Consider the following 14,743-nt stretch of genomic DNA (forward strand, 5'->3'; position numbering starts at 1 on the left):
TACGACAGGTCTCCGAAATAAAAAAAGTCATCAAAATGTAGCTTTTTATGGCATTTTCTTTAGGACAAGTGTGGGTCTTTTACCTGAAAACTAACATCACAAATAAAAAAATGTGTAGACGACTTGTTTCCTCCAGCAGATGAATAAGACGATATTCGTTGACTTCAGAGCAAATAAAACTAAAATGACTTGTAACAAGTCATAAATTACAATTGTTTCATTTTTAAAGAAATTGCTAATTATTTTATAAAGTCGGTCATTATCCTTTGTGGGTAACGAAATATAGAGAATGGAAGTCACAGAAAAGGAAGTGTCCGAGTGTGTTAGTGAACTACTATTTAAAATATTCTTTAAATGTTAAGTCGACGATCATGTGTGAAATATATTTCCGGAAAGTAAGACTTTGGAATACAAAATAATTTTCTTTGCATAAGTGTGTATTGAGCATGCTCATCAACTATCCCACAGTTAAAAGGAAATGGTCTTTTACATGCATTAGTAATTTTGTGACAAGAAACAGTGTGATCATGCCGTTACTTGCGTTTGCTTTAGAAAATGAAGCTCCATATTTAGTAAATACATAAGTGTGGCCATTTGGGCCGACATATGATGTGGATTCGAACACGTACTTCAAAACACCTATTAAAAATCTAAGTAACTAAGCACGAATAAAAAAAATTTATTCCAAAAATTTGCCAACATACTGCATAGTTTCTCTAACACATTTTTGCTAGATTTGTGAAATTCAATGTTTGTATATGAGAACCGTGTGGATTACAGATATATTTCAAATATGCCTTTTTACTTTGTAACGCATGGATTTTTCCAACAGATAGATTAAAATGACTGTAGATTAGCAATTTTTTTTCGATCTGTACTAAACTGAAATATTGATTTACAGTAAGGGATTGGGTTATCCCATGTGGAATTCTCAAATACATGTTAGATTTCTTTCGCCACAGACTCCATACTTATCTGCACAAACCACGCTAATAGTACCTCAAATAGGCATGTCACCATCTACAATCACATTCTGTAGAGTTACACAATCTGAAAAAAAAATTCTAGACGTCTTACGTCTTACTTGGTTGACAACCAAAATTGACCCTTACTGTGTTTTACTAACTTTCAATGTGACGGTTGTGGCTTGTAGATCAGGAAATTCAGGAAATTCAGGAAATGCATATTCATCTGGGGCACATAATACAAATTCAAGTTTTTTTTTGTGGGAGTTCATATTTAAAAAGTAACTTGTTTTTTTTATCTTCAGGTTTTATGCGTAATTGTATATTAATTTGCCTGTTGTCTACACCGTTTGGGGTTTTTACATGTCTTTTGATTCTAAAACTCTTTTATACCATTGTCTCGATAAGTCCGTAGTAATTTCAAAACCTCCGAATTGAGTACAATGCTTACTACCTCGCGTTATCATCGAAAAGTGTCTGCGTGAAATACTTCAGAAGAATTTGTTTTTTCAACAGAGGTTTCTTTTGTCGTCGACAGCGTTTAAACCGGTACGGCTGACTGTGTAAACTTAATAGCTTAATGGGAAATTCATGATGTCAGATTTCAATTGTATAATTCACACTAATGTATCAATAGACTTTTTTTCATTTCAACCATTCCATCTAACCGATAAATTAAATAGCAAAATTCACTTAACGTTATAATACATTAAAAAAGGTAAATTTAGGGAACCATTTTTAAACATTTATAAAGCATCTAAGGATAGAGAATAGACAGAAAAAATATACACACAAATAACCAAAATAAGACGTACAAAGAAAAAAAGTAAATGAGAAAAGAGACCATGATTAAAAACATGAAATACTTTCCTACTAGATACACTAACTATTCCATTTATTCCAGATAGATATACATCTGACCTTAATTTCGATGTTTTACATTTAATAAGTGTCAAAGCAATTGTTAAAACTAACCAAAACATGCTTACTATTTCCCACCCAAACCTCCACAACAGTTATGCATGATTTAGAACTGATAGAAAGATATAACACATTTTGGTGTAGTTTCCTCGTTCTTTTATGTTATCAAGCTGTTTTTTTTTTTTATCATTGTAACAATAGTTGGCGAAATTAAGATACAAAAACAGAAAACAGAATGCGTAGGCTCTTGATACGCCTTATTTCTTTGACGTTCAAGAGTTTTTTTTAAGTTTTCATGCAGAATAAAGGAGTTTACACTACAAAAATAAGTTATTTTAAGTAGCTGTCTTTGTAAGAATCATGCAAAATCTGCAAAATGTGACACACCCCAAAAAGGCTACGTATTTTTATTTTTGTAATTAAGTTTTATGGGTCTATACTATGAAATGTGTAATTATTCATTCAAATCTGCCTGATCTTAGGAGATAACCAGCATTGAAAATCCAATAGATTCTATTGCATTTAGTGTCATTTACAGAGTTATCTCCCTTATTTTTGAAATATACAGTGCATTCTATATAATTTTTATATCCTAAGAACACAGGTAATATGAAAAATTGAATATTTATTTCTGTTTACTATGGCAATTCAAACAAAATACCGGGTATAAAAAATAAAAATATGTGGGCTTTTAAGGCATGAATAACATTTTGCATGATTATTAGCTGGAGTTTTTCTTAAATGACTAATTTAAAGTCGGGTTTCGCTGGATATAATGTTATCTATCACTCTTCATCGTGTCAATGCGCTACTACACAGACCAGGAATCAAAAATTGATAGGCACAACGTCGTTTTGCTGATTAGGATATCTTTACAATGTGTGTTAGGATTTGTTTTTTGAAAAAAAAATCAAAAGTATCTACTTATAACGAGAATGTGTCAAAGAAAAAACAATTCCACCCGGTATGAAAATGTCAGCTTAAGGCTACAAATGGGTCTTCAATGAATAAAGAGGAAATCCTCACATGTCATATGTTTTGAAATGAATTTGATTCTTTAGACTCCGCTTTTGACAATTTGACATACGTACTTTGATAAAAAAAAAAGCACAAACAAACAAAACATTTTAGCCTTTGAAAGGAAAAAAATGAGCTTTACACAAGGACTTATCATAACATCACACAATTTCACGTTTACGTATCATCATTGAGGTTGTAACGTTTTGGTAATCTTTTCTTTTACTTTTTTGACTTAACCACATTTCATCCGCTCATGTTTTAAAGTACAACACATTTAAACAATTTGTTCCTGAAAATTTGTGAAGTTTTCGTTTCCAAAATCTGCTATTACTAATTCGCATAAGGTAAAGTCCCGAAAAGTTCGTACGTTTCACATTCAAACGTCAAAGTCAAGAATTTTCGAATGACATCGATTGGAATCAAGCCAATATTTACAAAGTCGATATTGGCTTCTTTCTCGATAAAGTGCATAGGTATTTGATATTAGCCGGGGTAAAGATTTTATATTCTCAGGGAAGTTTAGGTGTTGATAAAGACACTACTATAGAGTTAATTAATAGCATTTAATATAGAAATATCAATAAACTGAAATACATAAAACAGTTGAGTATAAGATTTCGTTTTGTTCTTCTTAGAAACAGGGGAGATTTGTATCCCTAAATAAAATATATTTTTTTTTTTTTATAAATCGGTCATCAGCAGATGCGCAAGATGTTAAACAAGTATTTGTAGTACTTATTTAACATGGATTTACATATCACAATAAGTTAAGTAATAATGATCTAATTGGTTTTTCAGGTGCATACCATGAATTTTATTGAGTACAAGCAAGATCTTGGCAAAACAGAAGGGCAATTAAATTCTTAGACATGGCCAAAACGTGACACTGGATATGAATAACTTAGACAACAAGATAAAATGCAGTTACATGGAACAAATACACTTTAGAAAGGAAACAAAAAATGACGGTATTGCTAAATTACACAGACCTTTTTACTTGATTTATTCAAATTTGCAGTGTTAGAAATTGTAAAATAACCCACGAAGGCTTCATTCCTTGCACTGCACATGGTGGAACCTTTGTCTGGCGGATATGTCTTCATTTTTGATAAATTTGTCTTTTAGTATTTCTTATAAATAATGAATTGTAAGACATAGATAATACTGCTGCTGATAAGTGGTCACTCCTTGAAACACGTATACATATATCGAAATTTGCGATATGTATGATTGGTATTTATATATTATAAACATAACCGAAAACGCTGTGGTGTCATTCCTTACATTGCACATGGAAGAACCTCTCAGACATGGATTTGGCTGCAAAATTCGATAGTCTTGTTTCGAGTAATTTGTGTTAACAATTAATTCAAGGATTTCGATCTTTTATATTTGATTCTCATGCTGCCGATGAGAGGTTACTCCTTGAAATGCATGTACAGTATTTCGAAATTTGCAATAAATATTATTGGTATTTTTGTATGTATAGCTGTATATTTAAAATTTCGTGAGGTATAAATTGAATAAACGTACACGATTTGTCACGAAGTAAAGACATATGGAAAAGGTTATGCATATTATATTTTTAATCTTATATATATTTTATGTTTGCACTTAAAAATAAGCAAGTGTTTCGTTTTGTATTCCATTATAATTCAATTCACATTAAACAAAGGTAGATGGATAAAAGTTTAGCCAATTTAACATTGTTTGTAATAAACAAGCTATGAAAAGGACACACAATACCGCATGACCGTATTTTTTTTAAAGTTGAGAAAGATAACTTTGGTAAGGACTCTTAAAGAGCATTACATGTAACTTCTTGACTTCTTAAGGGTTCTTTATAATGGGAAGAACATTGAAACTTGTTTTTGTATTATAAACATTAGTATTTTTATTTTACCGAATTTATACCTATATGATTATAGACAAAATAAAAAATGTTTCTTTTTGTTAAGCATTTCCATACATTACATTTTAACCTAAATAAAAGCATTGGTTTTATTACTTATGAGGTGTTGCTCATCGGTTTGTGGATTGCACGGCTTTGCTGTATAAACAATGCTTTTGGAATAGAAACAACGTGATGTTCGTATTGTAAATCTAAACAGTTTTTCTTTGGCATGATTAGACGACACAATTACTTTAATTTTGATATCATAGTTGTTAGTACTAAAGTTTGATCATTCAAACAAACCCTTTTGTTCAGAAACTATGCAGAAAAGTCATCTAAAATTTCAATGTTGTTATATTAAACTGGTTGATCGAAATTGTTTCCATTCAACACTAACGTATTCTTTTATTTTTATGGATATTTTTCTATTTGTGTCGGAAGCAGCATCTGCATATATGTCACGTGATCAGTCAAGTTATAATGGGGTTTGGTCTATATGTGTATATATCATAGTTTTTTTCTATTCGCCGGTTGTCCCTTTTGAGTTATTGGCTTATCTCCCTTACTTGCCCACGGCGTTTCTGTTCATGTATATAAACATGAAATGTCATAATAGTCATTAATTCATTCTGTCGTTTTTCTGGACAATATAAAATTTTCTGGCCTCCTATATAGTTAATTAGGAGACATTTGGTTTTTGTACATTTAAATTCATTATTTTGTATAACATTGAAACATTGACTTGAGGAGTAGGGAGTTGATGTAATTTTTTTCTGGAACAGATTTCGTGGTAAACTAGACTGTTAAAATAATCAATAATCATCGACCTACCTGATTAAAATAAAGCTTTCGAATTATTTACCTGATACTGTTTTTTTATTTCTAAGTCCATTTAAGTGCTTCAATTAATTTGTTATTTTTCACAATTTGTCTATTTGAAAATTAAACATTGAGCAGTTTACGCTCTTGTTATAGCATCCCTGCAGCGAATAGAAATACGTAAATTTCGGTTGTCTGTAATTATCATGAAGTAATTTGAAATGATTTTAAACAATTGTTTTTTTTTGGTTGGTTGGTTCTTTTTAAGTACCAGTCCACATAAAATTCAGACACTGCCAATGGTAAAATGATTCATGGTCAAGAAAACCCCACCAAACAAACGATGCTTTTTTAGTCTACATATGCTATACTTTCAATAACAATCTTTTCTACATTCAGATTTGTACTTTTTAGAAAATCATACAATTTATCTCCCACTAAAAGCAACCAAATGAACCCAAATCAAGAACGACAACTCTTGCAAAGTGCAAATTCCATGTAAAATCTAAATAATTTTTATCTCAAAAGCGCAACAACCAAATGGAAAACTAAAACTGGTTACATGATCAGTTACTGTGTCTGAACAAGAAATAAAACTGAATTTGAATTTGGTGGGTTTTTAACATGGATGAATCACCTTACGTCTTATTTTTAAGCAAACCTACTTTATTTCACTTTATGGTGTATTGTGATGTCATAAAGGTTGGTTTGTTGGTCCGCACTCGGCGATTTAATTGAACCCAAAAAAAATTAAATAAATGTGTCTATTATGAATCATATGTATTATGACAATATGCATTATGAAATCATTCTAAGAATTTAAATCATAAAGAATATTTATAATTCATCTTCAGTTTATACGAATCAACCAGGTTAAGGCCAGTTTATGAACCTATGGGCCATTTCTAAATGTGAGCTACCACAAGACAAGAAATATTGTACTAATTCCATTGATATATGAAAATGATCATTGTTATATGAAATCTTAATTTAAGAGACAAAGCATTAATGTCATTAAATTGTTTCTCATTACTAAGTTAAAAACTGTGAATAAAGCGCGTCCTATGGAATCATACAGGAATTCCCCAAAAATCATTCAGATTAGGAAAATGTAAGAGGTGAACGATGGAATCATGCGAAAAAATAAAAGATTAAAAATAATGAAATTCCAATATGCAGTAAATTTTAGAGGAGTAATGGGTTACAGGATGGACCACCTTAATCAACAAATAACAAATCCCATGTTTTGCATAAGAAACCCATGCAGTTTTTCGAAAGGAAGAGCAAAATTAGACTTGCAAAATGGAATGATTTGAAAAAAATTGAAGTTTTCATCAAATTCCATTCAGAAAAACTAGAAGAGTTTCATATAAAAGGATGCCATGCTCTTTTAGTCGTGAATTTACAGGGTCCTTGTTTAGCACAAGTGAACTCCAAATGTCATTTATATATTCAAAGAAAAAATAAGAGTTGCATAACGGAATTGTGCGACAAAAATAATTTAACGTCTCAACAAATTTCATTCATGAAAGTTGTGATAGGGTACCACTTTCTACAGAAATGACTTTTTTTCATTTCTGCTTATATTTATCGAAATGTTTTTTTTTTTTTGTAATTTACATTATACCGGTATATAACGGTAAATGAATGGTATTTAATTACATACGCAAGAACAGACACGGAATTCTTTTTTATTACAGTCATTGCTCTTGGATGGATAAATATATTGTGAATACTTCAACAAAAACAAATCAAATTATCGAACCACGTATTAATTGATAATTAATAAATAATAATATTTATTCGTAATATAAACAAGCATATATTGTTTCATTCACTGTCTTTTCAGGTCTAGGATTTTGGTTAGGGGGATACAACAATAATTCAGATTTTTTATTTGAGTGGATTAGCAAGTCTTACGAAACAATGCCGTTTGAAGACTTTTTAGAAAACGAACCAAATGCCCCTAAAACAGAGTTCTGTCTACTAGTATCCAAGACTTACTCATTTCAGTGGGTAGATATATCATGCTTAGAATATGCTGCTTATGTTTGCGAATTCAGTTTATATTCAGAATAGACAGTACATAAGTATTTACATATATGTTACCATAAGCATCTCGTCTGAATTTTATCACTTTTGTTGTCAGGACCCTTCAGAGCTTACTTAAAGAGTAATCAAGGGAACCAAGGTTATAGCGGTAATCAAAGTAATGTAATTCAGGGACATACACAACAAAGAACATAAAGTAAAGTAACTAAAATCATACAGTAAATGAGCAACTCGGACTCCACTAAAAACTGGGAGCATGGACCAGGTGCACCGGTAGGGTAAACGTTCTCTGCTTTTCTAGAAACACCCGCCGAGTTGCTCATAAAAAGTCCGGGGTAGACAAACAAGGAAAGGTAAACTATGACCCGTTGAATAAATCAGTTTTCATGGTGCTGATTAAAGGTGTGTTTACACGTATTGAAGACATTTTTATGATCTCTTTAAGATTTTGCGAGTTTTGTAAAGGTAATAGAATGGTACATTTTTACGTTTCTCCATACCTATTCCAACAACAGACTTCTCTACATTTTAATCATGTACTGTAAGGGTCAATTTCTTTCAAAGTAAAAGGTGGCTTGCTTAAAGAGATACCAAGGATACTTCAATCTAGATGTATTATAAAGTCCATATATTTTATTTTATATCATATTTTGTTCATGCCTGTACTGTTAATCAATTGTACACAAGCTTTTGAGAAAAAAACTTTCAGAAAGTAATGATCTTACTTCTATGACATACGTCTACTCTATTTTAGAGACAGATACGTCATTAAGTTCATGTCCTCGAATGGGATTTAAAAAAAGAAGGAATTTTTATCGCACACCTTTGCATCGCATATGGGTTCACTCATTCTTATTAGTAGGGTTGTTGTGACAAAGTGTGTCGGGAAATTACATAGCTGGAATCTCACTGGATTTCACTCAATTGCAATGTGATGGACGCTACTGGTGGACTAGGAAATTGATTATCTTTCCAGACCACCTTATGACACTCGTGTTTTTTTTTATTGGAGTTCATATTGCTTTCTGTAGTGATTTAGCTTTTTGTGTAAAATGACCTTGTTTTTCGTATCTTCAGTTTTAAATGGAAATGTATTTTTGTTCTATTCTCTACATGCGTATGTAATTGTTTCTGTTTCTTGTTATCACTTTCCGGCTATGTACCTATCTTTTTTATGTATCTGAATAGTTCTATTATTGGCCCTTTGGTATTTTTAGCCGATATTTACTTCAATCATGTTATTAAGCAATGAATCGATGGTAGCTTTGTGGCCTCTTTGTATAATATAATATGAACACATTTGTAATATATTTGTTTAATATGTACGTGGCAATCAAATATATTAGATATTTTTATTTTGTTTCAACATAGTAAACTGAAGTCAATAGGTTCTCATATTTTAATTATATCACCTTACGTAGTTTAAACAATTATTAGAGATAATAAGAAAATTAAAATAATCAATATTCTTAAACAACTTAGATATTTTGGCTTATTAATCTGTTAAATGTAGGAATATTTTCGCTTTCAATCTATATGAATTAGCATTTACTGGATCTCATTTTGTATAAATCAAAGTACTGAAGTACTGATTCAATAAAGGGCATCAAAGTCTAATATTTTTTAAATGAAAAGAGTGAAAACAAAAACAAAAACAAAAAACAAAATAAATTCGAATGGCCTTTGCAATTGTGTATTTTAAAATAAAACAAATTCTGACACGGCCATTTAAAGACAATGTACTGCTCTATTATTATCTCATGTAGATTCCATACTTTTTCGAATGTTTATTTTTGTCTTATATGTTCAAGGTTTGGAAATAGCTATTTCAGTGTTCTCATGTGATCAAATATATTTATTACATGATCATAATCTGCTTAAAAGAAACTATTATGCATTCTTTGTTGTGTCACATGTTGACATTGTAACCGAAAAAAAAACTTTCAATACTTTAAGCAACTACTCATTGTAAAATTTCATGTTCGACTTATTTTGTAATATAATTACAGTTAGGTTTTGCTTTAAAAACGTATGTCTTATTTCTGTTCCGCGAAATGTAGAAAATGTAATAAAACTCTCCTTAAGTACCATTAAAAATTGAACTTTTATAAGTATACAGGACTTGTTAGATGATCAATGAAGCATAAAGTGATTAAATAATCTACAAAGGTTACGGGTACTATTCCATACTATGCTACATGTAACTATCAAATTTCATGAAATTAGTAGGAGTAGGAGTTTCAGAGGAGTTGCGACGAATAACTGCCTCAGTCGTATATTCTGGAAATATTTAAGTGGAAACGAGCATGACCATAACAAAGTATTTTGGGAAATATCGATAATTATAATGTTATGATATTTTGTTAAGAAATTTAGAGGGTAATTGCAATGAAATATTGTTTGATAGACATAGAAACAACCCAAGAACAATGTTTCTCTCCTATTTAGTGTGTTGGTCATCTATAATTTACACAGTTAAAAGTATGCGCTTAAGAAATTTAGGTTTTGAGAGAGTTACCTGCTCCTGAACAGTTGATCGGCAGTAAAGTTCAAAACAATTTCAAGTTATTTTTTTCTAAAATAATACAGTAAATACTGTCTTTATTCTGATGGTACGATTAACTGAATAACAGTGTCACTGTGATTTCTTATTTCATATCATTCTTCACCCAATGACTGATTCTGGTAACGATAACCAATTATTTTTTTCCGAAGATTACCCCATCCTCCCCCAATACAAGTTAAACAAAAGAAACTAACATTAACGCAATATCATTCAAGGTGATTGGGTGTTAAGTAGAAAAAATGGGATATTGGTACTGACCAGAACGTAAGTTTATGTAGTAGCTTAAATAGGCACAGAGAGTGTTTTGAACCTGTTTACGAAATTAACACACAGGATCACCTTTTGTTTTTCATTGTTTATTACTTTCAACTACCACGGGGATAGGACTTTATTGAAATTATTTTGATTACTATTTTTCTTCCGCCACTTCATTATATTTGACTTTGAAAGCATGCGACACATTGTTAACAACACTTCAGCCTGTTGATCTCAATCACTAGGACTAGGCTATACGGACGTTTACTACGGTTATTGACATGTTAATGGGCTTTGAGTTATTTACACTTGCACTGATTTGTCGCTCTGGCTTAAATAACAAAACACATTACTTGAAGACACAATCTGAAAAGTGCATAGTTGTTTTATAGTACTTTGCCAAAATAATTGGTCAAAGCTGTCTAACTATTCTTTATATAGGTTATCGAACTTTGACCAAAATGAATTTTCGTGAATTTCTATATTTCGTAAACCGCAAGACATAGGTACATAAGACTTTCACTATCCATACTAGATGTTTCTAAGATGGAAACAAATGCTGGTTAAAAGAGACCGTTCTATTGTGATATCACTTGTTTCTGCAATTATTGAAACTCAAAAATTTTTATTTGTCAAATGATTTAAGACAAAAGACTTCTTTTTAGGTTCTATATTAGTACAAAACGATTCTTAGTTGACTAAGTTTACTCAATTTATCATTATTCTTTATGATTGCATTGCAAATACATTGTTAATTATGATAAAAACTTCAAAAGTTGAAAAAAATATAATTGCATTTCAGTGCTTTAAGTTTATTTCGAACTCTGTAAGAAATTTTAATGATTTAGAAAAAATTTTATACACTTCAAAGTTCATAATGATTGTATTGATGTAGTACAAACTTCTATATTCAAACGGTTCGGTGATGTTTTGGAATGCATGCAGTCTACGATCTTTAACTAAACAATATGTATCTTATTTTGCCGTTTTTTTTTCATATTATCCAGAATCGATAGATTTGTAAAAAGTTCCCAAAAATAGAGTTTTGCAGTTGTTTGCCGAACAAGTATTTTGATTTAGGACTTTTTAAACGGTTAGGTCTACTAAAAAATTGCAAAACATGCAACATTCTTATAACCGACCCTTACTTCTCCAGTTCCCTTACAAACAAAACCTTCCATACAAGAAGTCACGATGACTTAAGTTGCAAATCAACAAACTTAATATATAGATTATAATGCAACTTATGTGGTTTAATATATGTCGGAGAAACGCAAGAACGATTAAATAAAAGAATGTGCGGTCATCGTTCGGGAATTAACACCACCAAATTCCCGACAATTTATAAACACTTTAATCAACAAGATCATTCAATCCTCTCCATGAAAGTTCGTATTTTAGAAACATATTACCATCCTACGAACAGTCCCGTTCTAAGTAAAAACTATCGTAGGGAAAGAGAGGAGTACTGGATACGCAGACTAGGTACCGCAATACCTTACGGATGCAATGACAACATCAAAAGTATAGGAAACCTTTCAAGCCAATGTAACAATAACATAAATGTGATGAATTTATTTGACAAAACTCCAAGACGGGAAAGGAGTCATGGCCATCGCCACTATACGTCACCTAAGTTAAATGATGTCTCCATAGATGGTCTCCTCCCTTTCATACAAAAACCTCTTGGACTTCATCACATTAGAACCAAACTTTATTCTATACCTCTCACTCTACTACACTCCATTTACAAAACAAGTCTTGACACTCCTGTTTCTGACCCCACTTCATCATTATACAGACTTGTTTCCATCATTTTGGATATTGGTTTCCACAGACTCTTTAAACCAGTTTGTGTGAAAAGTCAAGATGAAGAAAAACGATCATTTCTTCCACTACCGTTTGTCAACAAAGGTATAGATGCAATTAATTTGGCTAACATCCTCCAGCACAAAAACATTACCAACAAAATTCCCCCATATTTCAAAGACAAATCCATACCAATTATTTCATATACCTATACTTCACCCATCGCATCCAAAATTTTCAATTATAAAAGGACTTCAAGGCTAAACCACCTGACTGTTCTTGCAAAACCTCTCCATTCAAATATGGTCCTTCTGGTCACGTCGTTACGGGAGATTTAACCATTATCGAAAACGAATCTCTGCGTAATATCCTTTCTAAAGGTCCCAAGTAGCATGAACCACGCTCCATAAATTGGAATTATAACTTTAAAGTTCTTATGGATGCCGTCGAGGACTATGCAAGAAAATGGATAAAACGAGAACAAGAAGACATTGGTTCTCTGTCAGAGTGGTTGAAGGCCGTGAGGTCTTTAATTTTGAAACGAATGAAAGTTTTAAGTAGGTCAATGAGTGCCAAGGCTACATCAGTTTTCCAAGACCCCAATGTAGCAAAACCTTCTATACTCACAACTGTCAAAGAGGGTCTACAGTCCTACCACAACACTTGTTACTCCCGTAGTGGTATTAATTCAATGTGGATCCTGAAAAATTCAAAAGATCTTTTGGAGACAATCAGTTCAAGACTATTATCTGAATATAATAGTATTAAAACCTATGATTTTTCAACACTGTATACTTCTATTCCCCATACTCAGTTAAAATCCCGACTTCAAAAAATTATACATCGTGTTTTTCCAAAAAAATGGTACACCTAGATACAAATATATAGTTCTTGGTAGAGATTCCTCATACTTTGTAAGAAATAATTCCAAATCATCTTCCAAATATACAGAGGAAGATGTTTACAACATATTTGTCCAGTATGGTGGACGTGTTTTTCAACAAACGGTCGGCATTCCAATGGGAACAAATTGTGCTCCTTTGCTAGCTGACCTATTCCTTCACTCTTATGAGGCTGACTTTATAGCTGATCTGATCAGAAAGAAAGAATATCGTTTGGCTAGATTCTTCAATCTCAGTTTCCGCTATATAGATGACGTGTTATCTTTAAACAATCCTAATTTCGGGGATTTGATACATCGCATCTACCCAAAAGAACTTGAGATAACAGATACTACAGACACTGTGAAGACAGCCTCATATCTTTACCTACACTTAGAAATCGATGGTACAGGAAAACTATTGACCAAACTTTACGACAAACGTGATGACTTTTCATTCAGCATTGTCAACTTTCCTTTCATCTGTGGCAACATCCCTTCGGCTCCTGCGTATGGATTGTTCATATCACAACTCATACGTTATGCCAGAGCTTGCCGAAACTACGCAGACTTTTTGTATCGCGCTAGAACTCTAACAAATAGGCTTCTGGGACAGGGTTATGTTGCTACAAGATTGAAGTCATCACTACAGAAGTTTTATGGTCGTCATCATGAATTCGTGGATCGTTATGGTGTATCCATCAGCACCATGAAAACTGATTTATTCAACGGGTCATAGTTTTCCTTTCCACTTTCGTCTACTAGCGGAAACTGAGATTGAAGGATCTAGCTAAACGATATTCTTTCTTTCAAATCAGATCAGCTATAAAGTCAGCCTCATAAGAGTGAAGGAATAGGTCAGCAAGTAGAAAAGCACAATTTTTTCCCATTGTAGTGCCGACCGTTTGTTGAAAAACGCGTCCACCACACTTGACCAATAATTATCACCCTTGTAGTTTTTCTTATCATGCGTCGCCATGAAGCCATTTTTTCTGTATTTCTTGCCTACAAGCGACTGTAGGTTTTGCACAAGGAAGCAATAATGACCCTTGAATTTTTCAGTGTCGATTGTGTTTTTATTTGGATGATACTTTCTATGTTAAGTTTTAAATACGAGTATACATGTATACATTTATTGTGGTGCACCTGCAGTACTTACAGTACCAATGAACGACGGGGCGAAGCAGCCTGCTGACTATCACTCTGTGAGGTAGAGTTGTTTTTTCTTCGACACGTTCCTCGTGTTTTTGTTTCCACTTTCTATACATTTTTTAATGAAAATACATTTATTCATATACGGGGATTTTGTCTGAACGACGAATTAATAAAAACTCATCCTAATAACGCATGCACGGGTTCAGAAGGGCGAGCACAGCACACAGGCGATTGTTCCTATTTATGACCGGTAACGATATAATACGCAACCCCTAAAAATGGGAATTTCACGGCTATTATTTATATTAACGCCCCTTACGTGAAACCCTGAATCCTAGTTGACTATAGAAAGTCGTACATCAGAAACTCTTCTGTAATGTTTTTTTTCGAGGGTGGAGAATAGTTAA

This window comes from Perna viridis, chromosome 8 (genome assembly GCF_037379345.1).
Source record: "Perna viridis isolate PV_CMFRI_1.1 ecotype Kerala chromosome 8, ASM3737934v1, whole genome shotgun sequence".
NCBI lineage: Eukaryota > Metazoa > Mollusca > Bivalvia > Mytilida > Mytilidae > Perna > Perna viridis.